The sequence below is a fragment of the Rhinopithecus bieti genome, unplaced genomic scaffold, assembly GCF_001698545.2.
Source record: "Rhinopithecus bieti isolate Rb0 unplaced genomic scaffold, ASM169854v2 scaffold_12077, whole genome shotgun sequence".
Taxonomy (NCBI): Eukaryota; Metazoa; Chordata; class Mammalia; order Primates; family Cercopithecidae; genus Rhinopithecus; species Rhinopithecus bieti.
In genome coordinates this window covers 599,554-627,003 of record NW_016807340.1, presented here as the reverse complement: position 1 = coordinate 627,003, position 27,450 = coordinate 599,554, and the positions used below count along the sequence as shown (strand labels likewise).

At 39.3% G+C, this 27,450-nt stretch overlaps 1 pseudogene across 1 annotated transcript; it reads right to left on the bottom strand.

The window, feature by feature from the left end:
• Positions 1–1,125: 1,125 nt before the first annotated feature.
• On the bottom strand, positions 1,126–25,891 carry LOC108535366 (proteasome activator complex subunit 3 pseudogene; annotated as a pseudogene). The gene is made up of 2 exons (XR_001887214.1): positions 25,883–25,891; positions 1,126–1,713 (listed from the first exon to the last, which is right to left on the bottom strand). The product of XR_001887214.1 is annotated as a proteasome activator complex subunit 3 pseudogene (transcript).
• Positions 25,892–27,450: the final 1,559 nt, after the last annotated feature.

The window sequence follows — 27,450 nt, the reverse complement described above, 5'->3', positions numbered from 1 at the left end:
GCTTCTGATAAAGGTCTAATACCTAGAATCTATAAGGAACTTAAACAAATTTACCAGTCATTAAAAAAACAAACAACCCCATTAAAAGTGGGCAAGGGACATGAACAGACACTTTTCAAAATAAGACATACACGTGGTTGACAAACATATAAAAAAAATGCTCAACATCACTAATCGTTAGAGAAATGCAAATCAAAACCGCAATGAGATACTGTAAGATGGTGTAAGATACCAGTCGCAATAGCTATTATAAAAAAGTAAAACAAAACAGATGCTGGAAAGCTTCCAGAGAAAAGGGAATGCTTATACACTGCTGGTGGGAATGTAAGTTAGTTCAGTAGTTGTGAAAAGCAGTGTGGTAATTTCTCAAAGATCTTAAAAAGAATACCATTTGAACCAGCAATTCCATTATTGGGTATATACCCCCCGAAAATATAAATTGTTCTACCATAAAGACACATGTACATATATGTTCATCCCATGTGTGTTCACAATACATATATATGTGTTCACCTATATATATGCTCACATGCACATATATGCTCATCGCAGTACTGTTCACAATAGCAAAGACATGAAGCCAACTTAGGTGCCCATCAGTGGTGGATGAGATAAAGAAAATACATATGTACCGTGGAATACTATGCAGCCATAAAAAAGAATGAGATCATGTTCTTTGCAGCAACATGGATGGAACTGGAGGCCATAACCCAAGTAAACTAACGCAGGAACAGAAAACCAAATACCCCATATTCTCACTTCTAAGTGAGAGCTAAACATTGAGTACACATGGACACACAGAAGGCAACAACAGACATGGCGCCTACTTGAGAGTGGAAGGTGGGAAGAGGGATTACCTGTTGGATACTATGCCTATTACCTGGCTGATGAAATAATCTATACACCAAACCCCTGTGACATGCAACTTATTTATATAATAAACCTGCACACATACCTCTGAACCTAAAATAAATTTTTTTAAAATAAATATGATCTTAGGATGGCTTTTTTTATTACACTTTAAATTCTAGGGTACATATCTTAAGATGGTTTTTACAGCACAAAAGAACATACTCATTTCGTCCAAACATGGTAGTATTTTAATGACATGTTGAACATTTTTTTTTTTTTTTGAACTAGATGAGAGTTTCATTAGACTCTAACTAAAAACAGAGAGGGGTGATTACTATTTCCAGCCAGTTTCCCCATCACGATAGTCATGTAACAAACCAAGGCAATGTCGGTCTTGAGCCAGACTCACAGAGTCCCCTGGCCCTGGCCCTGGCCTCAGTACAGAGTCTCTGCATTGCTGCTCCGGGGCCGTTTGATCTTCTCGATATTTTTCAGGATCATGTCATGTAGAGTGACATATTGATTCCTCAGCTCTGATATGATGAGCCGAAGGCTGATATATTCTCTCTCATCAATCTCTGTCACGGTGCGGCGATAGTCCTCCACATGGGGATATTTAGCTATTTTAGAAACCAATTTGGCTCTTGTAATATAATATCTAGAAATCTGGTCCAGATAAGACGCAGCTTCACTCTCAACAGTTCTTAGCTCTGCAACTGTTTCCTCCTGAATAGACACCCCAAAGTTGTTTCCATCTTCTATCCTGGGAATCAGGAGCTGTACCCATATTTTGACCGTGTTACATTTCTCAATCCACAGCCGGATCTCAGGTTTCACTTTCTCAATAATGTCCACCAGCTGCTGGTTAACATTTTTATTTTGTTCATTTTTTATTAATTCTTCTTAGCATTAGAAAGAGTCTTTTGTTTCTTTCCTTTGTTTCGTTCACCAGTCTATATATTTTTTAATTTATTGTATTGCTTTCCATTTCTCAACTGAAAAGTAACTACCACAGAAATGAAATTTTATCTGTTCTGTGCAAGGTTGTAATCCTTATACAGAGGATGAAAGTTATAGTTCTTGGTATATGATAGGTGCTTACTAAATATTTGTCAAATAAAAAATAGATCAACAAATATTATTTAAACTGGAATGTAAAGAGCCAAGAGTTTTAAAAAAGAATAAGAGCTTCCAAAATCTGCATAGCAATATTAAAATAACTAAACATATGTAATTGGATTACCAGAAGAAGAAAAGATAGAGAATGGAGCAGAGGAAATATTTAAAGAGATAAATTCTGAGAATTTTCCAAAATTAACAAAAGACAAAAATTCACAGATCTAACAAACATAGAAAATATCCCCAAAATATAAATATCAAAAGAAGCCACACCTAGACATATCATAGTCAAACTGCTGAAACCAAATACTAAGACAAAATCTTCACCGTAGCCACGCATGGAAACAGGGTAGGGTGGAGGAGATATAACTTACAGAGGAAAAAAGATAAAAACTACGAAAGACCTCTTGTCAGCAACTGTAAATTAGGAGACAGTGGCGTGATTTAAAGCACTAGGTGCGTGGAGGGGAGGGAGAGTTAACTTAATGTATTAGGGTTCCCTACAGGGACAGAACTAAATTGTATATATATGCAATGCTGTGTGGAAAACCATATATATATATGGTTTTATATATATGTGTCTCCAAACACACACATAAAAGAGAGTTTCTTAAGTATTAACTTACATGATTACAAGGTCCCACAATAGGCCATCCGCAAGCTGAGGAGCAAGGGGAACCAGTCTCAAAACTGAAGAACTTGGGGTCCAATGTTTGAGGGCAGGAAGCATCCAACATGGGAGAAAGATGTAGGCTGGGAGGCTAGGCCAGTCTCTCTTTTCACATTTTCTGCCTGCTTTATAGTCACTGGCAGCTAATTAGATTGTGCCCACCAGATTAAGGGTGGATCTGCCTTCCCCAGCCCACTGACTTTAATGTTAATTTCTTTTGGTAAGACCCTCACAGACACACTCAGGATCAATACTTTGTATCCTTCAATCCAAACAAGTTGACACTCAGTATTAACCATCGCAAGTCCACCCCTTGTCAATTTGAACCCATACACATCTCCTGAGATCATACATAATCTTCAAATAAAGACAATAATAAGGTCATAACTATGCCGTCGTACAACCGGAAACATACCAATCCCCAACCTAAATACTATTACATAAGGTTAACAATACTTAAATGCTAATATGAAATCAATAAATCTTATGTCACATGATAAAGGAAAAAGAAACAAAATAAGGATATTTTCCTAGTACACGCGTATACATGCACAAACATGTTTTTAGCAAAAGAAGGAGTACTCATGACAATTACAGTCCCCATTTCTGCAGCTGGTCATGTGGTCATAGCTGGTATTGATGACAACCTTCTTCTACTGCCCTTTCTGTATTCCCTTTGCCTTCAGCAAGCACCTCAACAGGTAGTAGTTTTTTTCCTGGTGGAATGACCCAAACCTTCATTCCTGAGGGGTCTGGGCCATTTGTAGTCCTGCCTGGATTGGGCTGTTGTAGTTTCCCATTGACCTTAATCACAGGGCATGGTAATACTAAGAGATGCCCTAGTGGATCTCCTGCATTGTATGCATACTCTTTCTTACATCCAATGTGGAGTAGTAGACTGATTTCATCTTGATAGTCCTCATCAATTACTCCAGCCAACACTGTAACTCTCTTCTTAGCCTGTTGACTTAAAGGTAGGAGGAGCGCAAAGTGTCCAGGTGGCAATCTTAACTTCCAGTTTAATGGAATCGTTGTTGTGTCTCCTGGTGGCAGCATTCCTCCCTCTGGAAGTAAGACCTCTAGGCTAGCGGAACGTAATGTCGTGGGAACAGGAAGCAAAAATTTTGCTAGTGGATCACTAGGGGTTATGGCAAGTGGTGCCACTTTCACCTCCACCCCTTGATTCCTGGACCCATGAATTCTGGCTATGGTAGAAAAAGTACCATATATTGGATGCTGATTCAGAGCATACATGGCCTTCTGGAGAACTTTGCCCCAGCCCTGTAAAGTATTGTCACCTAGTTGGCACTGTAGTTGTGACTTCAAAAGGCCACTCCACCGTTCTATCAATCCAGCTGCTTCAGGATGATGGGGAACATGATAAGACCAGTGAATTCCATGAGCATGAGCCCACTGCCACACTTCTTTAGCCATAAAGTGAGTATCTTGGTCAGAGGCAATGCTGTGTGGAATACCATGATGGTGGATCAGGCATTCTGTGAGTCCATGGATGGTAGTCTTGGCAGAAGCATTGTGTTCAGGATAGGCAAACCCATATCCGGGGTAAGCGTCTATCCCAGTGATGGATAAACAAACCTCTGCCCTTTCCATGACAGAAGAGGTCCAATATACTTGACCTGCCGCCGGGTAGATGGCTGATCACTCTGAGGAATGGTGCCATATCGAGGTCTCAGTGTTGGTCTCTGGTGTGGCAAATTGAGCACTCAGCAATGGCAATAGCCAGGTCAGCCTTGGTGAGTGGAAGCCCATGTTGCTGAGCCCATGCATAACCATCCATCCCTGCCACCATGGCTGCTTTGTTCATGGGCCCATTGGGCAACAACAGGGGTGACTGGGGAAAGTGGTAGAGTGGTATCCACAGAACGGGTCATCCTATGTACTTGATTATTAAAATCCTCCTCTGCTGAGGTCACCTGTTGGTGAGCACTCACATGGGATACAAATATCTTCAGTTTTTGACCACTCAGAAAGGTCCATCCATGTACCCCTTCCCCAAATTTCTTTGTCACCAATTTTTTAATCATGCTTCTTCCAACCCTGACCATCCAGCCAAACCATTGGCTACAGCCCATGAATCAGTATATTATTGTACATCTGACCATTTGGTGCACTGCTCAAAGTTCTGCCCCCTGGGAAGATTTCCCTTCACTGCTGTCCTTCAGGGATGTCCTAGAGTGGGGCTGTAATGCTCCAGCTATCCACTTTCGGGTGGTGTCTGCATATTGTGCAGAACCATCTGTGAAGCAGGCCCTAGTCTTCTCTTCCTCTGTCAACTGATCATAGGGAACTCCCCATGAGGCCATTGGTGCAGGGTGGGGAAGAGAAGGCAGGAGTGGAGACCACAATCATTTGAGTCACTTCCTCATGTAACTTACTTGTGCCTTCAGGACCTGCTCAAGCCCGATCATGTGTATACCACTTCCATTTGATGATGGAATGATGCTCAGCACAACCTACTTTATGGCTAGATGAGTCAGAAAGCATCCAGTTCATGATAGGCAGTTCAGGTCACATGGTGACTTGATGACCCATAGTCAAATGTTCAGTTTTCACCAAAGCCCAGTAACAGGCCAAGAGCTGTCTCTCAAAAGGAGAGTAGTTATCTACAGAAGATGGCAGGGCCTTGCTCCAAAATCCTAGAGGCCTCCACTGTGATTCCCCTATGGGGTCCTACCAAAGGCTCCAAACAGCATCCCTATCTGCCACTGCCACCTCAAGCACCATTGGATCTGCTGGGTCGTATGGCCCAAGCGGCAGAGCAGCTTGCACAGCAGCCTGGAGCTGTTGCAGAACCTTCTCTTGTTCTGGACCCCACTCAAAACTGGCAGCCTTTTGGGTCGCTTGATAAATGGGTTGGAGTAACACATCCAGATGAAAAATGTCTCCAAAATCCAAATGGGCCCACTAGGCATTGTGCCTCTTTCTTGGTTGTACGAGGGCCCAATGCAGCAACTTATCACTCACCTTAGAAAGAACATTTTGACAAGCCGACACCACTGGACCCCACACCACTGGACCCCCTTTTACTGAGGTAGAAGGTCCCTGAATTTTAGTTGGATTTGTTTTCCATCTACTGACACCTAATGTCTCACCAATAAGTCCAGTGTATTTGCTACTTCTTGCTCACTGGATCCAATCAGCATAACGTCATCAATGTAGTGAACTAGAGTGATACCTTGTGAAAGCAAAAGGTGATCAAGGTCTCTCTGAATAAGATTGTGACACAAAGCAGGAGAGTTGATATACCCCTGAAGTAGGACAGTAAAGGCGTATTGCTGGCCTTGTCAGCTGAAGGCAAATTGCTTCTGGTGGGCCTTACAAACAGGAATGGAGAAAAAGGCATTCGTCAAGTCAATGGCTGCAGAGTAGGTACCAGGAGATGTGTTAATTTGCTCAAGCAATGAAACAGCAGCTGCAATTGGAGTCGCCTCTTGGTTAAGCTTATGATAATCCACTGTCATTCTCCAAGATCCATCTGTCTTCTGCACAGGCCAAATGGGAGAGTTGAACAGGGATGTGGTGGGAATTACCACCCCTGCATCTTTCAAGTCCTTGATAGTGGAACTAATTTCCAGTCTCTCTAGGGATGCAATATTGTTTTTGATTTACTATTTTTCTAGGTAGAGGCAGTTTTAGTGGCCTCCATTTGGCCTTTTCCACCATAATAGCCCTCACCCTACTAGTCAGGGAGCCAATTTGGGGGTTCTGCCAGCTGCTAAGTATGTCTATGCCAATTATGCATTCTGGCAGTGGGGATATGACCATAGGATGAGTCCAGGCATCCACTGGACCCACAGTAAGTTGGACCTGAACTAAAACTCCATTAATTACCTGACCTCCATAAGCCCCTATTTTACTGGAGGACCACAGTGACATTTTGGGTGACTCTATACATAGTACTTTTGACCATATGTAGAGAACCAAGGAACATAGTGAAGCTGGTTGGTTGCTCCTAAGTTCAGTGGACAAAGTGATGAAAGAAAACGATGAACTCAGGGATTCTGTCTCCTGGATTCAGAAGCAGATATTGAGCCTCAAATCTACTAAGGTTGCCCTGAGTGAGAGTCTTATCTTCTGTAGAGAAAGAGCTGAAATTGTGGAAAAACAGACACAAGCTTTTATCATTCGAGTGATTGACTTTTGTATAATGAACGTGTATCCTTTGCTTTCACTAAATTAAATTATTAGTTCTAGTAGCTTTTTGTAGATTCCTTAAAATTTTACATATAGATAATCATGTTTTCAGTGAATTAGTTTCACTTCTTTTTTCCAATCTTTAGCCCTTTATTTATATCAGGTTGGTGCAAAAGTAAATGCAGTTATTGCCATTATTTTTAATTACTCATAATGGCAAAACCTGCAATTATTTTTGCACCAACCTAACATTTCTTGCCATATAGCACTGGCTAGGAATTCCAATACAACATTGAATACAAGTGATGAGAGAAAACATCCCCACTTTATTCCAAAACTTAGAGGAAAATCATACAGTCTTTCACCACTAACTATAATAGCTGTAGTTTTTTTGTAGATATCCTTTGTCTGATTGCCAAAATAATTTTCTTCTACTCCTAGTTTGCTGGGAGCATTCATAATGAATTAATGTTGGCTTTTATCAAATTATTATTTAATGCCCATTGTGAGCAAATGAATTTTCTTTTTTAGTTTGTTAATATGATTAATTATATTAGTTAATATTTAAATGTTGAACCAACTTTGCATTCTTGGAATAAAACTTATTGGTCTTGAAGATTTTATATATGTATTATTAGATTCAATTTACCAAAATCTTGAAGCTGTTTTTCCAGTCCTAGTTTAATCAGAAGTACTTGTCCTTTTATTTATTTATCTATTTGATAAATGCAAATATTAAAAACTAACTCTTTTTTTTTTTTTTTTTTTTTTTTTTTTTTTTTGAGCAGAGTCTCGCCTTCTGTTGCCCGGTCTGGAGTGCAGTGCCGATGCTCAGCTCACTGCAAGCTCTGCCTCCCTGGGTTGTTACCTTTCTCCTGCCTCAGCCTCCCGAGTAGCTGGACTACAGGCGCCCGCACCTCGCCGCGGCTAGTTTTTTGTATTTGTAGTAGAACGGGGTTTGACCGTGTAAGCTCAGGAGGTCGATCTCCTGACCTCGTGATCCGCTCCATACTTCGGCCCTCCCAAAGTGCTGGGACTTACAGCTGAGCCACCGCGCCCGGCAAAAACTAACTCTTTAATAACATGTTTCTTTTACTGTAATGCCTTTGTTTGCTTTTGTTATCAGAATAATGCTAGCCTCTGTAGTTACCGAAACAGTATAGTACTGATATAAGAGTAGGCACATAGACCAATGGAACAGAATAGAGAACCCAGAAATAAAGTCAAATGTGTACAGTCAACTAATCTTCAACAAAGCATACAAAAACATAAATTAGGGAATGGACATGCTATTTAACAAATGTTGCTGGGAAAACTGGCAAGTCACATGAAGAAGAATGAAATGGGATCCCTACCTCTCACCTTATCTAAAAATCAACTCAAGATGGATCAAAGACTTAAATATAAGACCTGAAACTATTAAAATTCTAGAAGACAACATTGAGAAAATTCTTCTAGACATCAGCCTAGGGAAAGACTTCATGACTAAGACCCCAAAAGCAAATGTGACAAAAATCAAAATAAATAAATGGGACCTAATGAAACTAAAAAGCTTCTGCACTGCAAAAGAAATAATCAGCAGAGTAAACAGACAATCCACAGAATGGGAGAAAATATTTGTAAACTATGCATCTTACAAAAGACTCATATCCAGAATCTATAAGGAACTCAAACAAATCAGCAAGAAAAAACAAATAATCCCATTAAAAAGTGGACAAAGCACATGATTAGGCATTTCTCAAAAGAAAATATACAAATGGCCAACAAACATAGGAAAAATGCTTAATATTGCTAATCATCTGGGAAATTCAAATTAAAATCACAATGAGACACCTCCTTACTCCTGCAAGAAAGGCCATTACTGAAAAGCAAAAAAAGCAATAGATGTTGGCATGGATATGGGAAAAAGGGAAAGCTTATACAGTTCTGGTGAGAATGTAAATCGGTACAACCTCTATAGAGAACAGTATGGAGATTCCCTAAAGAACTAAGAAGTAGAACTACCATTTGATCCAGCAATCCCACTACTGGGTATCTAGCCAAAGGAAAAGAAGTAATTATATGAAAAAGATACTTGCACACATGTGTTTATAGCAACACAATTCACAATTGCAAAGATGTGGAACCAACCTAAATGCCCATCAACTACAGAGTGAATAAATAAAATGCAGTATATATATACACCATGAAATACTACTCAGCCATTAAAAGAAATGAAATAATGTCTCTTGCTACAACTTAGATGGTGCTGGAGGCCATTAATCTAAGTGAAGTAACACAGGAGTGAAAAACCAAAAACAGCATTTCTCACTTATAAGTGGGAGCTAAGCTTTGAGTATGCAAAGGCATACAGAGTGATATAATAGACTTCAGAGACTCAGAAGGCAGAAGGTGGGGGGGGTGGGTGCTAGGGATAGAAAACTACACTCTAGGTACTATGTACACTACTCGGGTGATGTGCTCTAAAATCTCAGAATTTACTACCATGTAATTCATCCATGTAACAAAAATCCGTTTGTATCCCAAAATCTATTAAAGCAAAAAAAAAAAAAAAAAAAAAAAAAAAAAAAAAATTGCCAGGCACGGTGGCTCATGCCTGTAATCCCAGCACTTTGGGAGGCCGAGGAGGGTAGATCACCTAAGATCAGGAGTTCAAGAGCAGCCTGGCCAACATGGTGAAACCCCGACTCTACTAAAAATACAAAATTTAGCTAGGTGTGGTGGTGGGCACCTGTAATCCCAGCTACTCAGGAAGCTGAGGCAGGAGAATCTTTTGAACCTGGGAGGCGAAGGCTGCAGTGAGCCGAGATTGTGCCACTGCACTCCAACATGGGCAACAGAGTGAGACTGTGTCTTAAAAAAAACAACCAACAAACAACAACAACAACAAATTTGTAAAAAACAAGTAATCCTAGCCTCACAAAATGAGTTGAGATAAATTTTATTCTCTTTTTTGGGGGGGGTATGTTTGTGTAGATTTAATAATATTTCATTTTCTTAAATGTTTGTAAGAACTCACGAGTAAAACCAACTGCCTGAAGCTTTTTTGTTGTTGTGCTGTTTGTTTGTTTATTGTTTTGTATATTTGTCATGGGAAGGTTTTTAAATACACATTTAATATCTTTAAGAGATATATGACTACTTAGATTATCCATATCTTTTGTAGTTAACTTAGATAATTTACTGAACGTGTAAATTTTGTCTAATTTGTCAAATTTATTGGTATGAAGTTGCTCATAATTGTCCCCTACTTTTTTATGTCTGCAGGATTTTAGGAATGTCCATTCTCACATTCTTGATATTGGCAATCTCTGTCTTCTCAGTTTTGCTCATCAGTGTGATGTGAAGTTTAGCAATTAAGTGTCTCAAAAAAATAATTTTTGGCTCTTTTGTTATATTAATTACTTCTGTTTTATTTTCTGTTTTCTATTTCACTGATTTTGTCTCTCATTACTTCCTTCTTTCTGCTTAGTTGGGGTGTAATCATAAAGTGATTATACTCATTTTTTTCCTTCTTTCTGCTTAGTTGGGGTATAATCATAAAATGATTAGGTAATTGGTTTTAAATGTTTTTCTTCTTTAAGGTAGTTTGTAATGCTATGAATTTTCTTCTAATCAATTTTTAGTCATATCTCACACATTTTGATATGTTATAATTCAGCTCAACCCATTTTCCTCTTGGACCATTGACTTTTTATGTCTGTTATTAATTCTCAAATAGAGATTTTCCAAATATCTTTCTGTGACTGATTTCTAATAAAATTTTGTTGTGGTAAGAGAATGTACATTAAATTATTTCAATTTTTTAAATTTATTGAGACTTGTTTTAGGAACCAAATTATGATCTATTGTGGTAAATGTATCTTGAGCACTGGAAAAGAATATGTATTCTGCTGTTGTTGGTTGGAGTGTTCTAGAAATGTTAACTAAATTTAATTGGTAGTGATTTCCAAGTATTCTATATCCTTAGTGACTTCTAATCTTTTTCTATTAAATATTAAAATAAAGGTCTCCGTTGCGGCTATGTCTGCTCCTATCAGTTATTGCTTTGAAAAGAGTATATATTTAGAACATTATATCCTCTTGATGAATTCACCCATTTATCAATATGAATGGCCTTCATTATCTCTCTTTAATATTCTTTGCTCTGAAATATACTTATTAATATGTATTGATCATTCTTTTTGCTTTTTTCTTTTCTTTTTTTTTTTTTCTTTTGGAGACAGAGTCTTGCCCTGTTGCCCAGGCTGGAGTACAGTGGTGAGTTCTCAGCTCACTGAAACCTCCACCTCTCAGGATCAAGCGATTCTCGTGCCTCAGCCTCCCGAATAGCTGGGACTATAGGCACCCGCCACCATGCCTGGCTAATTTTTTATATTTTCATAAAGACGAGGTTTTATCATGTTGCCCAGGGTGATTTCAAACTCCTGATCTCGGGCAATCTGCCCACCTTGGCCTCTCAAAGTGGTAGGATTACAGGCGTCAGTCACTGTGCCTGGCCAATTTTCTGTATTTCTGATGCTCTGACATGTGGGCCTTGCTGACACTGGAAAGACTGTCCCTCCCAGGGATAGCCAATTCCTAGAGGAATTGTGTGAACAATTCAAATACAAATCAACAAATCCAGATCCCCTAACATCAACCATCTCCTTTTTTGGTCTTCACATGCACAGTCACTATTCCTTTCACCTAATCACCCCAGGGTCAGATACTAGACAACAAGAGACAGCCCTTTTATCCTAGAGCCCACTGAAATTATTCAAACCAGCCAAAATCCTAAGCCTGCTTATATTGCCTTGCTTTGCCTCTCCAGTAAGAACCACAAAAAGGGTCTTGCCCATGTGTCCCCCTCACTCCGTCTCCTGACCAACTTGGTGCCCTTCACATGCCCTTGTTGTTTGGCATGCCCTTCCTCTTGGGAACTATGAATAGCAAACTATCTTTTCAATGGCAATCATCTCCTAATTTGTTAGCCTCACCACACCAGGATAATAATAAAGCCTACATCTTAAAACAATGTATAACTATGTTAATATAGCCACTTCAACTTTCTTTTGATTGTGTCCACAGAGTACATGTTTGTCTACATTTTTACTTTTATTACTTTTATCTTTATATTGAAAGTAGGCAGCATGCAGTTGGATTTTGCTTTTTTATCCAGTATGCCAATTTCTGCCTTTTAAATGAACTATTTAGACCATTTACATTCACTTGAATTGTCAATAAAGTTGTATTTAAATCTACCACTGCTTTATGTGGGGTTTGGGGTTTTGTTGTTGTTGTTGTTGCAAAGTTCTTTGTTTCTTTATTTTTCTTTCCTTAGCATCTTTTCTGTTAATCATGTTTTTATTAATTCCACTTTATCTTCTGTGTTGGCCTGTTAACTATTCTTTGTTTTTTCAAGCAATTGCTTTAAGGTTGATATACGTGGCCTACCTTCAAGTAATATAGTATTTCACCAATTGTATAAAAACCTTAAAAGAATATACTTTGTTTTCTTCCTCCTACACCTGGCCTTTGTGCTATCATTGTCATATATTTTACTTCTATGTATAAATTCATAATATATTCTTATTATTTTGCCTTAAATAGTCAATTATCTTTCAAAAATATTTTTTAAATAAACGTATTTTACATTTTCCCAAATGTCTATCATTTCTGGCACTCTTCATTTGTTTTTGTAGATTCATATGTTCATCTTGTATCGTTTTCGTTCTGCCTTGAAGGGCTTCTTTCAAGGAAGAAGTGATCTGCTGCCAATGAATTACCTTGGCTTTTACATGTTTATATAAGTCCTTATTTGAATTTCATTTCTAAAAGATATTTTTGCTGGATATAGAATTCTAGGTGGAGTTTTTTAAAAATATGTCATTCCATATTAAAGATGTCTGGATGCATTATTTCTGATGAGAAGTCTGTTGTCTTCTCACTTTTGTTTCTCTGACTACTTTTTTTCTCTCACTACTTTGAAAACCTTATTATCTTTTATCACTGATTTTTAGAAATTTGATTATTTTGTATACTTCAGCATACTTTTTTATATATACATAAAAGTTTATTATATGTTATACTATATTATATATATTTTTATCTTATTGTATATAAAGCTTATTTTTTAAAAGCTATATATAAATGTTTATATCTATTATCTATTATGTCATCAGTATATAGTTTGCTATATTAAAAAGTATGCCTAATGCTTATTATCAAATCGTATATATATACATACATATAAAATTATATATATATATATTTATATATATAAATTATATTTTTTTGCTTCAGATTTATTGAACTACTGGGATGGTTGGTTTTATAGATTTCATCAAATTTATGGTCATTAGTGCTATAATATTTTTTCTTTCTCTCCATCTTTTATGTGGACTCCAAATCATACATATGTTTGGCTTCCTGATGTTGCCTTATAGCTCACTATTACTGCTGCTTTTCTCTGTATTAGTTTGGAAAGTGTCTTCAAGTTTATTAACTGTTTTCTTCTATGCCATGTCATCTGCTCTTTATCTTCCCTAGGCATTTTTCCAGATACTTTATGTTTTACCACTTTAACTTTTATTTTGAATTTTTAATACATTTCTTTTTTCTTCTCCTCATGTTCATCCTTTCTTCTACCATCTTGAATTGTTATAAGAGTTGTTTTCATGCCCTGTCTACCAATTTAATTATCAAATGTCATTCCTACATTTGTTCCTTCTGATAGATTTTTCTCTCCTTTGTGAGTAACATTGTTCTGCTTCTTTGAATTCCTGGTCATTTTTTACTAGATGCCAAATATTGAGTATTTTATGTTGTTGGGTGTTGGATTTTTTTTTTTTTTTTTGTATTATTTTAAATATTTGGGGACTAGGTTTGTGGATGCAGTAAAGTTCCTTGGAATCTGTTTAATATGCTTGAGGCTTGCTTATAAGCTTTATTAGGTCAAATCCAAAACAGCTTTTAGTCTAGAGTTAATTTTCTCCCACTTCTGTGGCACTTTACTCAACATTCCATTTTTAGCATTTTTTTTTTCCTTTGGCATATGTGAACACAAACTGTTCCTAACTCTGTGTAAGTTCTGGGGGGTTTTCTGCCCACTCATTTCTCGTGATACCTTCTCCTCCTTTGGTAGTTTCCACAAGTGCAAGTGCAAATTAGTACTCAGCTAAAAACTCATGAGAACCCCCGTGCAGATCTTCTGACCTCTCTCCTTGAACAGCTCCCTCCTCTGCCTCACATATTCTAGCTGCAGAGGCTTCCCCAAACTCCGAATTCTGTCTCTTCATTGTAGCTAGACCACCAGGCTCTGTTCATGCTCCTCCCCTCTCTGCTGTGTCCTTTCAAGTAGTAAGCTAGGACAGTCATTGGGTACCTCTCATTGGTTTCTCTCCTTTTAGGGATTCTTGTCCTGTGCTGCCTATTTTCCAAAGGTTGAAAACAACTGTTTCATATATTTTATACAGCTTTCTATTTGCCTATGGCCAGAGGGTAAATGTGGTACCTATTATTCCATCATGGTTAGAAGCGGAATGTTCATGCACTGGTTTTTAAAAGCTTCTCCCTGAAAGTGACAAGAGTCACTGATATTGTCTTATAGCTCACTATTAATGTGACAAGTGTCACTTTCACTCACAATTTATAATCAAAGTAAGCCATTTGGCCAACAATTCTAAAGGTAAAGGTAAAAGAAAGTAAATTCTACTATATACTTCAGAGAAAAACTGAGATATTTGTGAATGGAACTAATGACTTCCACTTTGCCTTAGACCATCCAGTGTAAGATTACTATAAAGAAAACATCTAGGCTAGTCCCATGAAATTTAGTCACATGCACCATAAGATTATTATTGCAATATTTCTCTTCGAATTCATACTTCTATTTAGTATAGTGATTACAGCTAAGGCTCCAAAGTAATTCAGGCTAGGGTGCAAATCCCCTTCTGCTGGTACCTGTCTGTGTGATATTGGACAAGTTAGTTAAACTTCCTTAGTTTCATTTTCTTCCCATATGAAATAAAAAAGTACTAATACCTACTCATAAGGTTTTTCCAAGGATTAAACAAACAATGCTGATAAAGCCCTTAGTCTAAAATCTTGTACAAGGTTAAGTGCTCAATAAATAGCATTTCATTATTGCTATTATGATTATTGACTATGTGCTGTAAAATGCTAGGCAGATGGCATAATGGTCACAGCTATCCTGATAGCATGTTTTTGGCTGCTTCCTATCACTTGACAGGACTTTGATTTAGGTCAAGATGGTTGGAACACAGTAAGACTCGAAGAGCTTATACTTGCTATTAGAAAAAGTTGGCCGGGTGGGCTGGCTCATGCCGGTAATCCCAGCACTTTGGGAGTCTGAGGCAGGTGGATTGCTTGAGCTCAGGAGTTCCACATCAGCCTGGGCAACATGGTGAAACCGTGTCTCTACAAAAAACACAAAAATTATCTGGGTGTGATGCCACGTGCCTATAGCTCCAGCTACTTGGGAGGTTGAGGAGGGAGGATCGATTGAACTCAGGTAGCAGAGGTTGCAGCAAGCCAATATTGTGCCACTGAACTCCAGCTTAAGTAATGGAGCAAGATCCTGTCTCTAAAAATAAATAAATAAATAAATAAAGCTGTTTACTTGTCTCTGAATATGAAGTCCAAATTAAGTATGTCAGTAGGCCCACATGTGACTTATCCCCGCAGTTAAAGTTCTCATGTTATATGTTTCTTTACATGTAGAAAAGGAAAGAGGGGATTAGTTTGGTATTCTTTAAGGCATTTAGATACCTACTAATTAGCAATATAAATTGGTAAGGTCCCTCCTGCCCAGATGTGACAACAATTGACAGAAAAGAATTAATGCCAAGTTTTGAGAAATACACAATTTAACACGGAGTTCATCTGCAACACTATTCAACTTGAAATTTCCACATACACCCAACTCCCCAGGGACACCACTACCTGTCTGTGTAACCTTGGATAACTTGTGTAACCTTCCTTAGCTTCAGTTTCTTCCCATGTAAAATGAAAATAAGAATAAGAATACCTAGTCATAAGGCTTTTCCAAAGATTAGGTGACCAATGCAGGAAAAGCCTCTCACACAGAGCACTGTTCATGATTTTACCTCCTGTACTTTACCAAATGCATTTCCATCACCTGCAAGAACAGGTGAAAATGTGGTGGGACTTCTGTTGCTCTTGAAAAAAACTTAAGAAGCCCTGAAACTGGCAAAGTGCTTTTTAAGTCTCCTATGCAACTCGGCCAGGCTCACTAGCACACGCTCACATTTGTTGGCATTAAAACTCCCCTGCCATTCTAGGAATGGGAGTTCCTCGTGACCGTTTCAAGCAACTACGGGTTGATGATTTGTTAAACAGAATGAGAGAGGAGGGGATGGGGCACCAGTGGGTGGAATTGACTCCTCCGGCCCAAACTTTGCCTCAACAGAATTAATTTCGCAGTGCCTAGTGACACAACTGAGGCCCGTTGGGAAGTTCATGGGGGAGGAATAGCCTTTTCCAGACACTTTCAATGAATGACACACAGTACACAGCCTCCTGGACACATGGAATTATTCTCTTCATAGTTGACAGTACCAGCTCCTGTGTTGCTAGCTTGCATTTTTCTAGTTGGATGTTTTTTAAAGAGAGGGAATCAAAATAACCATCTGGTATATGGTGAGTGAACAAATCCCTGAAGGCATGTCTTGGTTTCTTGGCAACTCAGAATATCCATCTATATCAAATGAGCCCATCTAAGAGAAATTTTAGTCTCATTCTTAACTCATATTACCATTTGAAAAATCATAAATGGAGTTTTAGAATTTCCCCCCACCCCCTGAAAAAAAAAAATGCCACAAAGGCATAGGCTGCTACATTAAATAGATGTGTCCCTAAAAAGTTTTAGGAAAAATTAGTATTTTGGAGGCTGAGTGCAGTGGCTCGCACCTGAATCCCAGCACGTTGGGAGGCCGAGGTGGATGGATCACTTGAGATCAGGGGTTTGAGCCCAGCCTGGGCAACATGGTAAAACCCCATCTCTACTAAAAATACAAAAAAAAGCTAGGTGTGGTGTTGGGTGCCTGTAATCCCAGCCATTAGGGAGACTGAGGCAGGAGAATCGCTTGAACCCAGGAGGCAGAGGTTGCAGTGAGCAGAGATTGCACTGCTGCACTCCAGCAGCCTGGACAACAGAGTGAGACTCCATCTCAAAAAAAAATCAATTAATTAATAATTTACAGAATATACTACATAGAGAAACAGAAAACACCTTAATAAAAATATTTATTAATATTGTGAAATTGTATTAAGATAATTGAGCAACTGAAAAGCCATAATATAGTACTAAATGAGAATATTGTGTGTTGTAAAGTGTATCCTTCTTGTAGTGAACATTAGTTGGTGGCATCCCTTGAATTTATTTCTCCCCATTCTAACTATACCAACAGTACCTAGAGTTCCTTTGAGATATCTCCTCCTCTATTCTTGGCCAAGTATTTTAGGTATAGGATGATTGATCATCTTCTTACCTTGGGTTCCTTAGGTACAGATTCTGAGACAAGTTGCATGCAGAAGGCTAATTGGAGAGTGACCTCAGCAAATACACCATTCAGAACGTAAGGAGGGCAGAATCATGGAGGAACACGCTGAGGCAGTAGCAATGTCGCTGCAGTTGAGGTCTTGGCTGATTCTTTGGGGAACTATGAAAATGGCATGAGCCCTCAGAGTTAACTCAATAATGAGGCAAGGAAGCAAGATTTTGTGTCCCCACTTCAGTCAGTTGTTGGCTTCAGGCTACCCCCCGGGAGGGGTGTGACTTTGGGTTAGAATTCTCTACAGCTGCAGGGAATTCTCAGAGAGAGCCCAGCAATAAACCATCAGCAGCTAACATTCCCAACATCTGGGAGACGGGTAAATCAACCCTGAAGGGGACCACAGTATCTATTCCACATCCATCCCCAGCTACAGGGGTGACCCTAACTGGCTTAAGTCAATCAATGTTTCCTATCTCTCTGAACACAGCATCCATTTCAGGATTGGGCTCATGCCCAGTTTGAGGGCAGCCAGAACCACAAGAATCAGTTTCTGGACTTCTACTGGAGCAATTAGAAATGGAGATATTCACTTCCATGAATTAGCACCTGGCGTTATGTATCCTGGCAGCTATCTTGAAGCCACAAAGGTAAAGTATGACAAGAAAGCGGCCATGCATGAAGAGGTGGTCTTGAGAGATGAGAGAGAAAACTATGTGAGCCCCAATCAAGCTGCATTTGAAACTAAATTTTATCCCTGGAAGGAGCCAGAATGTTCCCTCTTTAACTTTGCCAGTTTAGATCAGCCTTTCAGTCCCTTATATTTGATTCATTTCCCAAATTTATGTATAGGATGGCATATTTCGCACTAAAACAGCAAGAGCTTTGCTTTTGAAACTTGACAAATTATTAAATTCCACCTGAAAAGTAAACAAGAACAGTAGATTAAATGTTTTTTAAAGTGTAAGAGAGAAAACAAAACCTATCAGAAATTAAAATATCTCTAAAAGCTTTATTAACACAACTTGCTGCTGTTCAATAATAAACAAAGAGATAAGTAGAACAAATAGCACAGAAGTTAGAATAACAATTTAACACATGATAAAGACAATAAAAAATTGAATTGATAATACAGTAAAGATGTCATTGGCCAGTTGGTAAGCTATTTAGGAAAATTCTACTTAAGACTTGATCTTAAAGTATACATTATATTAATTCATTAGAGATTAAAGAAATAACAACGAAACAGAAAAAAATATAGAAATGAAAACTATTCCAGATGGGGTAGGGGGAGGGGAATTTCCAAGCCTAAAACAATAGTAGAGATCAAATATCATTAAATCAATAGTTCCAAGTATGTACACCAAAGCATCCAACAAAATTAAAAGGCAAGTAAAACACTGGAGAACAGAACAGGCAACATATTCCTTCCTTTTTTGTAGAAAAAATTTATTCAAGTCAAAAAGAAATGCTAAATAAGACCCTAGTAATTAATAGGTACGAAAACAATTCATGTAAGAGACAATATAATTAATTAATAAACAACATGGCAAAATATTTAACTTAAATAATGTTGCAAATATTAATGCAGGATATTAAAATATTTTATATTTTCCACTTTTCAGGTTAGTGATGATTTCCTAATATGGTAATGAATTATCTAATTATAAAAGATGAAAATAGAAATTTATACAATCCTTTTGGATAATAACTTGAAAATATGTATCAAAAGGCTTAAGTGTTCATTATCTGATCCACTGATTTAACTTCTCAGAATCTTGTCAAGTGGAATAATTCTAAACATAAAGAATATTTAATTTGGGAGGCCACTTGAGGACAGGAGTTAGAGGTCAGTCTAGGCAACATAGCAAGACCCCATCTCTACAAAAAATAAAAAATTAGTCAGGCATGGTGGTGCATGCACCTGTAGTCCCATCTGCTTGGGAGGCTAAGGTGAGAGGATCACTTAAGTCCAGGAGGTCAAGGCTGCAGCGACCCATGATCGCACCACTGCACTCCAGCTTAGGCAACAGAACAAGACTGTATCTCAAAAAATATATATATATTTAAAAATAAAATAATTTTAGGTACAAGGACATTCCTGCAGAATTTAGGACAGTGAAAATTTTGAAGCCTAAATGTCAAACCCCAGGAGAAAAGTAAAAGCTATAGTATGGCAACTTGCTGATAGTCTACCATTTAAAATAATGGCTGGCAAAATAATCCTAAGCAAAAAAAAAAAACAAAACCAGAAGCATCACATTACCCAACTTCAAACTATACAACAAAGCTACAGTAACCAACGCAGCACGGTACTGGTGCGAAAACAGACACATAGACCAATGGAAAAGAATAGAGAACCCAGAAAGAAAACCATATACCCACAGCTATCTGATCTTGAACAAAGGTGACAAAAATAAGCCAGGGGGAAAGAACTCCTTGTTCAATAAATGGTGCTGGGATAGTTGGCTAGCCATATGCAGAGAATGAAATTGGACCCTGTATTAGTCCTTTTTCAAACTTCTGATAAAGACATACCCAAGACTGGGAAGAAAAAGAGGTTTAATGGACTTACAGTTTCGCATGGCTGGGGAGGCCTCACAATCATGGCGGAAGTTGAAAGGTATGTCTCACATGGTGGCAGACAAAAGAAGAAAGGTTGTTCAGGGAAACTCCTCTTTATAGTACCATCAGATCTAGTGAGATTGTTCACTAAAATGAGAACAGCATGGGAAAGACCTGCCTCCATGATTCAATTACCTCCCACCACATCCCTGTCACAACATGTAAAAATTCAAGATGTGGGCTGGGCATGGTGGCTCACACCTGTAATCCCAGCACTTTGGGAGGCCGAGGTGGGTGGATCACGAGGTCAGGATATCAAGACCATCCTGACTAACATGGTGAAACCCCGTCTCTACTAAAAATACAAAAAATTAGCCAGGCATGATGGCAGGTGCCTGTAGTCCCAGCTACTCGGGAGGCTGAGGCAAGAGAACAGCGTGAACCTGGGAGGCAGAGCTTGCAGTGAGCCAAGATCGCGCCACTGCACTCCAGCCTGGGCAACAGAGTGACACTCTGTCTCAAAAAAAAAAAAAAAAAAAAAAAAAAAATTCAAGATAAGATTTGAGTGGGGACACAGCTAAACCATATCCTTCCACCCTTGACCTCTCCCAAATCTCATGTCCTTATATTTCAAAACCAACCATGCCTTCCCAACAGTCTCCCAAAATCTTAACTCATTTCAGCATTAACTCAAAAGTCCACAGTTCAAAGTCTCATCTGTGACAAGACAAGTCCCTTCTGCCTATGAGCCTGTAAAATCAAAAGCCAATTAGCTACTTTCTGGATACAATAGGGGTATAGGCATTGGGTAAATACAGTCATTCCAAATGGGAGAAATTGGCCAAAACAAAGGGGCTACAGGCCTCATGGAAGTCCAAAATCTAATGGGGCAGTCAAATCTTAAAGTTCCAAAATGATCTCCTTTGACTCCATGTCTCGCATCCAGGTCATGCTACTGCAAGAGGTGGGTTCCCATAGACTAGGGAAGCTCTGTCCCTGTGGCTTTGCAGGGTACAGCCTCTCTCCCAACTGCTTTCACATGCTAGTATTCAGTGTCTGTGGCTTTTCCAGGCACACAATGCAAGTTGTTGGTGGATCTACTTTTCTGGGCTCTGGAGGATGGTGGCCCTTTTCTCACATCTCCTCTAGGCAGCACCCCAGTGGGGACTCTGTCTGTGTGGGGGCTCCCACCCCACATTTCCTTTCTACACTCCCTTAGCAGAGGTTCTTCATGACTGCCCTACCCCTGCAGCAAACTTCTGCCTGAACATCTAGGCATTTCAATACAATCTCTGAAACCTAGGCAGAGGTTCCACAACCTCCATTCTTCTGTGCACTAACAGGCTCAACCATGTGGAAGCTGCCAAGGCTTGTGGCTTGCACCCTCTGAAGCCACAGCCCGAGCTGCACATTTGCCCCTTTTAGTCACGGCTAGAGCAACTGGGATGCAGGGCAGCAAGTCCCTAGACTGCACACAGCAGAGGGGTCTTGGGCCCAGCCCACAAAACCATTTTTTCCTCCTAGGTCTCAAGGCCTGTGATGGAAAGGGCTGCCATGAAGACCTCTGACATGCCCTGGAGACATCTTCCCCACTGTTTTGGGGATTAACATTCATCTCCTCATTACTTATGCAAATTTCTGCAGCCAGCTTAAATTTCTCCTCAGAAAATGGGATATTCTTTTCTATCACATTGTCAGGATGCAAATTTTCCAAAATTTTATGCTCTGTTTTCCTTATAAAACTACATGCCTTTAACAGCACCCAAGGCACCTCTTGCATGCTTTGCTGCTTAGACGTTTCTTCTGCCAGATATCCTAAATCATCTCTTTCAAGTTCAAAGTTCCACAAATGTCTACGGCAGGGACAAAATACTGCCAATCTCTTTGCTAAAACATAACAAGAGTCACGCTTACTCCAGTTCCCAACAAGTTTCTCATCTCCATCTGAGACTACCTCGGCCTGGATATCATTGTCCATATCACTATCAGCCTTTTGTTCAAAGCCATTCAACAAGTCTCTAGGAAGTTCCAAACTTTCCCATATTTTCCTGTCTTCTTCTGAGCCCTCCAACCTCTTCCAACCTCTACCTGTTACCCAGTTCCAAAGTTGCTTCCACATTTTCAGGTATCTTTTCAGCAGTGCCTCACTCTACTGGCACCAATTTACTGTATTAGTCCATTTTCACACTGCTGATAAAGACATACCCAAAACTGAGAAGAAAAAGAGGTTTAATGGACTTACAGTTCCACTTGGCTGGGGAGGCCTCACAATCATGGTGGAAGGTGAAAGGCATATCTCACATGGCAGCAGACAAGAGAAGAAAGCTTGTGTATGGAAACTCCTCATTATAAAACCAGCAGATCTCATGAGACTTATTCACTATTATGAGAACAGCATGGGAAAGACCTGCCCCCATGATTCAATTACCTCCTATCAGGTCCCTCCCACAATATGTGGGAATTCAAGATGAGATTTGGGTGGGGACACAGCCAAACCATATCAGACCCCTACCAATCACCATTTATTGGACCCCTACATATCACCATCTACAAAAATTAACTCAAGATGGATTAACAACTGAAGTGTGACCCCTCAAACTATAAAAAATGTACAAGAAAACTTAGGAACTATCCTTCTTGATATCAGCACTGGCAAAGCATTTATGGCTAAGACCTCAAAAGCAACAAAAACTGAAAAATGGGACCTAATTAAGCTGAAGAGCTTCTTCACAGTAAGGGAGTAAACAGACCACCTACAGAATGGGAGAAGATATTTGCAAACTATGCATCCAACAAAGGTCTAATATCCAGAATCTATAAGGAACTTAAACAAATCAATAAGCAAAAAACAAACAACTCCATTAAAAAGTGGGGAAAAGACATGAACAGACACTACTCAAAAGAAAACATACAAGTGGCCAACAAGCATATGAAAAAATGTTCATCATCATGAATCATCAGAGAAATGCAAATCAAAACCACAATGAGATACCATCTCACACCAGTCAGAATGACTTTTGTTAGAAAGTCAAAAAGTAACTGATGTTGGCAAGGCTACAGAGAAAAGGGAACACATACATTGTTGGTGGGAACATACATTAGTTCAGCCACTGTGTAGAGGAGTTTGGAGATTTCTCAAAGAACTGCAAGTTGAAATACCATCCAACCCAGCAGTCCCACTGCTGGGTATATAACCAAGATGATATGGTTTGACTGTGTCCCCACCCAAATCTCATCTCGAATTATAGCTCGCATAAGTCCTTCATGTTGTGAGAAGGACCCAGTGGAAGATAATTGAATCATGGGGGCAGTTTCTCCCGTACTGTTTTCATGGTAGTGAATAAGTCTCAGGAGATCTGATGGTTTTATAAGGGGAAACCCCGTCCACTTGGCTCTCACTCTTCTCTTGTCTGCTGCCATGTGAGATGCACCTTTTGTCTTCTGCCATGATTGTGAGGCCTCCCTAGCCACACAGAACTGTAAGTCCATTAAACATCTTTCTTTTGTAAATTGTCCAGTCTTGGGTATGTCTTTACAGCAGCATGAAAATGTACTAATACACAAGGAAAATAAATCATTCTACCAAAAAGATACAAGTACCTTTATATTCATTGCAGTGCTATTCAGCATAGCAAAGACATAGAATCAACCCAGGAGCCAGTCAATGGTGGACTGGATAGAGAAAATGTGGAACAGATACACCATGGAATACTACCCAGCCATAAAAAAGAATGAAATCCTGTCCTTCACAGCAACATGGATGCAGCTGGAAACTAAAATTATCCTAAGTGAATGAATGCAGGAACAAAAAGTTGAATACCACATGTTCTCACTTATAAGTGGGAGCTAAATATTCAGTACTCATGGACATAAAAGTGGAAATAATAGACACTGGGGAATACAAGAGGTTAGGAAGAGAGAGGATGTTAAGGGTTGGAAAAACTACCTACTGTGTACTATGCTTACTACCTGGGTGACATATTCATTTGTACTTCAAATCTCAACATTATGTAATGTAACTTTGTAACAAACCTGCACATGTAAGACCTGATTCTAAAATACAAGCTGACATAAATACATATATATATATGGCTGGCCATGGTGGTACATGCCTGTAATCCCAGCTATTTGGGAGGCTGAGGCGGGAGGATCACCTGAGCCCAGCAGTACAAGACCAGCCTGGCCAACATAGGAAGACTAAAAAAAAAAAAAAAAAAGCAATACCATGAAAAATATTTATAAATAATGTTAACTATTAAAAGTTAAATACAAAATTGTATACAGAGCATAATTTGAACTATATAAAACATTTACACGCAACAAGCCTAGTCTTTATGTATGTGAAAACTAGAAAAAAATGAACATGCAAAATTGCTAAGATAATCTTTTGGACTGGTGATACTGTGGCTAATTGTCATCTTTCAGGTTTTCTCTATGTTCCCTTTTTATTTAATGAGTGTAAACATGTGATAAACAAAAATATTTTCTTTAAAATTCTGCCACAAATGTTCAGGGATGTTTTGAAATATAGATAAAATTTAAAATTTACTAAAATGCAAAGTGATTGAAAAAATATTGCAAAACAGTAGGTACAGTACCATTTCATTTTGGTAAGAAAATATGTATAACTTTTCCTTCTCTAGCTTCAACTCCTTCCTCTCTACCATTGTCTTCCGTTTTTCTGTCAATTTACTCGAACTACTACTATCTTAGAAATAAATGAAAAAGAGAAAAAGTTAGCTTTTCACTCAATCTCCATCACCATGCTCTTCTTTGCTTCATTTAATACTCTGTAAGAATTATTTATCCTCCTTGTCTTCGCTCTCCCCTTCTACTCACTCCTCCACTCACTGCAATATGCCCTCACCTTCAGCACCCCAGAAACCCCCTTTGCTTGGCTCTTCAGTGAGCCCCAGGTTGAAAAACAAAATTAACATTTTCGATGCTTATTTGACTTGATTTTTGTAGCATTTGATGTTGTGGACCACGCTCGGCTTACCTTCTCTTTCTGACAACTCTCTTCCGGTTTTTCTTTTACTCTTCTGGCTTCTTCTTTTCAAGCTTCTCTTACTCTCCTTTTTTCTTAACTATTGGCATTTTATAGGTTGTTACACTTTCCTTGGGTAATATGATCCATACCTGTAGCTTAAATGCCACCTCTTCAGTGATAAATCTAAACTTTATGTAATTATCTTGGACCCTCAACTCACATCCTTCCTAACATTCAGAATAAACTCAAGCATCTGCTCATTTAACAATATTCTCTAACCAAACACACCCTGCTCTCAGTTAAGAAGGTGCTGGCCGGGCGCGGTGGCTCAAGCCTGTAATCCCAGCACTTTGGGAGGCCGAGACGGGCGGATCACGAGGTCAGGAGATCGAGACCATCCTGGCTAACACAATGAAACCCCGTCTCTACTAAAAAAATTACAAAAAAACTAGCTGGGCAAGGTGGCGGGCGCCTGTAGTCCCAGCTACTCCGGAGGCTGAGGCAGGAGAATGGTGTAAACCCGGGAGGCGGAGCTTGCAGTGAGCTGAGATCAGGCCACTGCACTCCAGTCTGGGCGACAGAGGGAGACTCCGTCTCAAAAAAAAAAAAAAAAAAAAAAAAAAGAAGGTGCTAAGTGCTTTTCCTCTGTATTCCTGCATGTTTCCTAAAATAATACTTCACATTTCTGTAATCATTAGGTTGCTTGATCAGTCTCTTCCATAGGAGGGCAAGAATCATGTTCGACTATTGTTATAGCTCCCTTGTCTTGCATAATGCCTGACACAAGATAGTATCCCCCCAAAAAAGGCAAGTAATCTGATGAGACAGAAAATTACTCAGAGGTTACCAAACTCACTTTCTGGAGCTTGAAATAAGACTGGGGCTAGAATGGCTGCCCAAATCTATAATTAAATTTGGAATCAAATTTCTATCTGTGGACTCCAAATTCAATATGATCTTCTCCTTGCCTCAACGGCATGCCTCACTGCAGCAGCGTACAAGCCACGAGGTTACCTGAGCCATCCTCCATGGACAAATTGTAAAGCAGAGGAAATGTAATGTCTGTCTTCAGTGTCTTTCCCCAATTAGTACCCTCCCCCTTCCTTCCCTGCAGCCATCTTGGACACTCTGGTGCCCTAAGCTCCCTGGCTTTAGTCCAGTGCCATTGCCAGGCTTCTCTCTACCATATCCTCATTGTTCCAACCAAATATTGTTGCAACTCACCTATCTTACATCTTATGACCTCATGATCATCTGCTTAATCTAGTCAAAACCCAGGTCAGCTGTGGGGGTTCTCCCTACCCATAGGCCTGGCCAATTGTTTCAACTGCTTCTCAATTCAAATTCCATCCTTCATGATTTCTAAAACTCCTAGGGGTCTAATAGCTCTACAGCATTCTAATAACATTGCTATTAATATAGTGTTTGCTACTGATTCATCAATTTTGAGAAAAGCCAGTGGTTACTAAGTCTTAAGAAACATATTACGGGAAACATTTCTTTCTACAAAAGAAAATCTTTTTCAAATGTTTATTTACTGTTTTTTGTTTGTTTTTGGGGACAGAGTCTCGCTCTATCACCCAGGCTGGAGTGCAGTGGAATGATCTTGGCTCACTGCAACCTCCTGTCAGGTTCAAGCAATTCTCCTGCATCACCCTCCTAAGTGGCTGGGACTGCAGGCATACACTACCACACCTGGCTAACTTTTGTATTTTTTATTTTTTTCAGTAGAGACAGGGTTTCGCCATGTTGCCCAGGCTGGTCTCAAACTCCTCACCTCAAGTGATCTGCCCACCTCACCCTCTCAGAGTGCTGGAATTACAGGCATGAGCCACTGCACTCAGCCTATTTACTTAGTTTGGAGACAGGGTCTTGCTCTTTCGCCTAGGCTGGAGTGCAGTGGTGTAATCACACCTCACTGCAGCCTTGAACTTTTGGGCTAAACCTATCCTCCCACCTCAGCCTCCCAAGTTGCTGGGAGTACAGACACATGCCATCACATCTGACTGAATTTTTTTACTTTTTTTAGAGGCAGGGTCTCACTTTATTGCTGAGGTTGGTCTCGAACTCCTGGCTCTAAGCAATCCTTTCACCGCGGCATCCCTAAAGAAAATCAATTTGTAATACTAGTGTAGAATAACATAGCCCTGTGCCCCAAGCAGCTCTTTTTTAAAAAAAATTATTATTATACTTTAAGTTCTGGGATACATGTGCAGAACGTGCAGGTTTGTTACATAGGTATACATGTGCCATGGTGGTTTGCTGCACTCATCAACCTGTCATCTACATTAGGTATTTCTCCTAATGCTATCCCTCCCCTTGCTCCCCACCCCACAACAGGCCCCAATGTGCAATGTTTACCTCATTGTGTCCATATGTTTTATTGTTCAACTCCCACTTATGAGTGAGAACATGCAGTGTTTGGTTTTCTGTTTCTGTGTTAGTTTGCTCAGAACGATGGTTTCCAGCTTCATCCACGGNTTTTTTTTTTTGAAACAGAGTTTCTCTCTTGTTGCCCAGGCTGAAGTGCAATTGCCTGGTCTCGGTTCACTGCCACCTCCACTTCCCGGGTTCAAGTGATT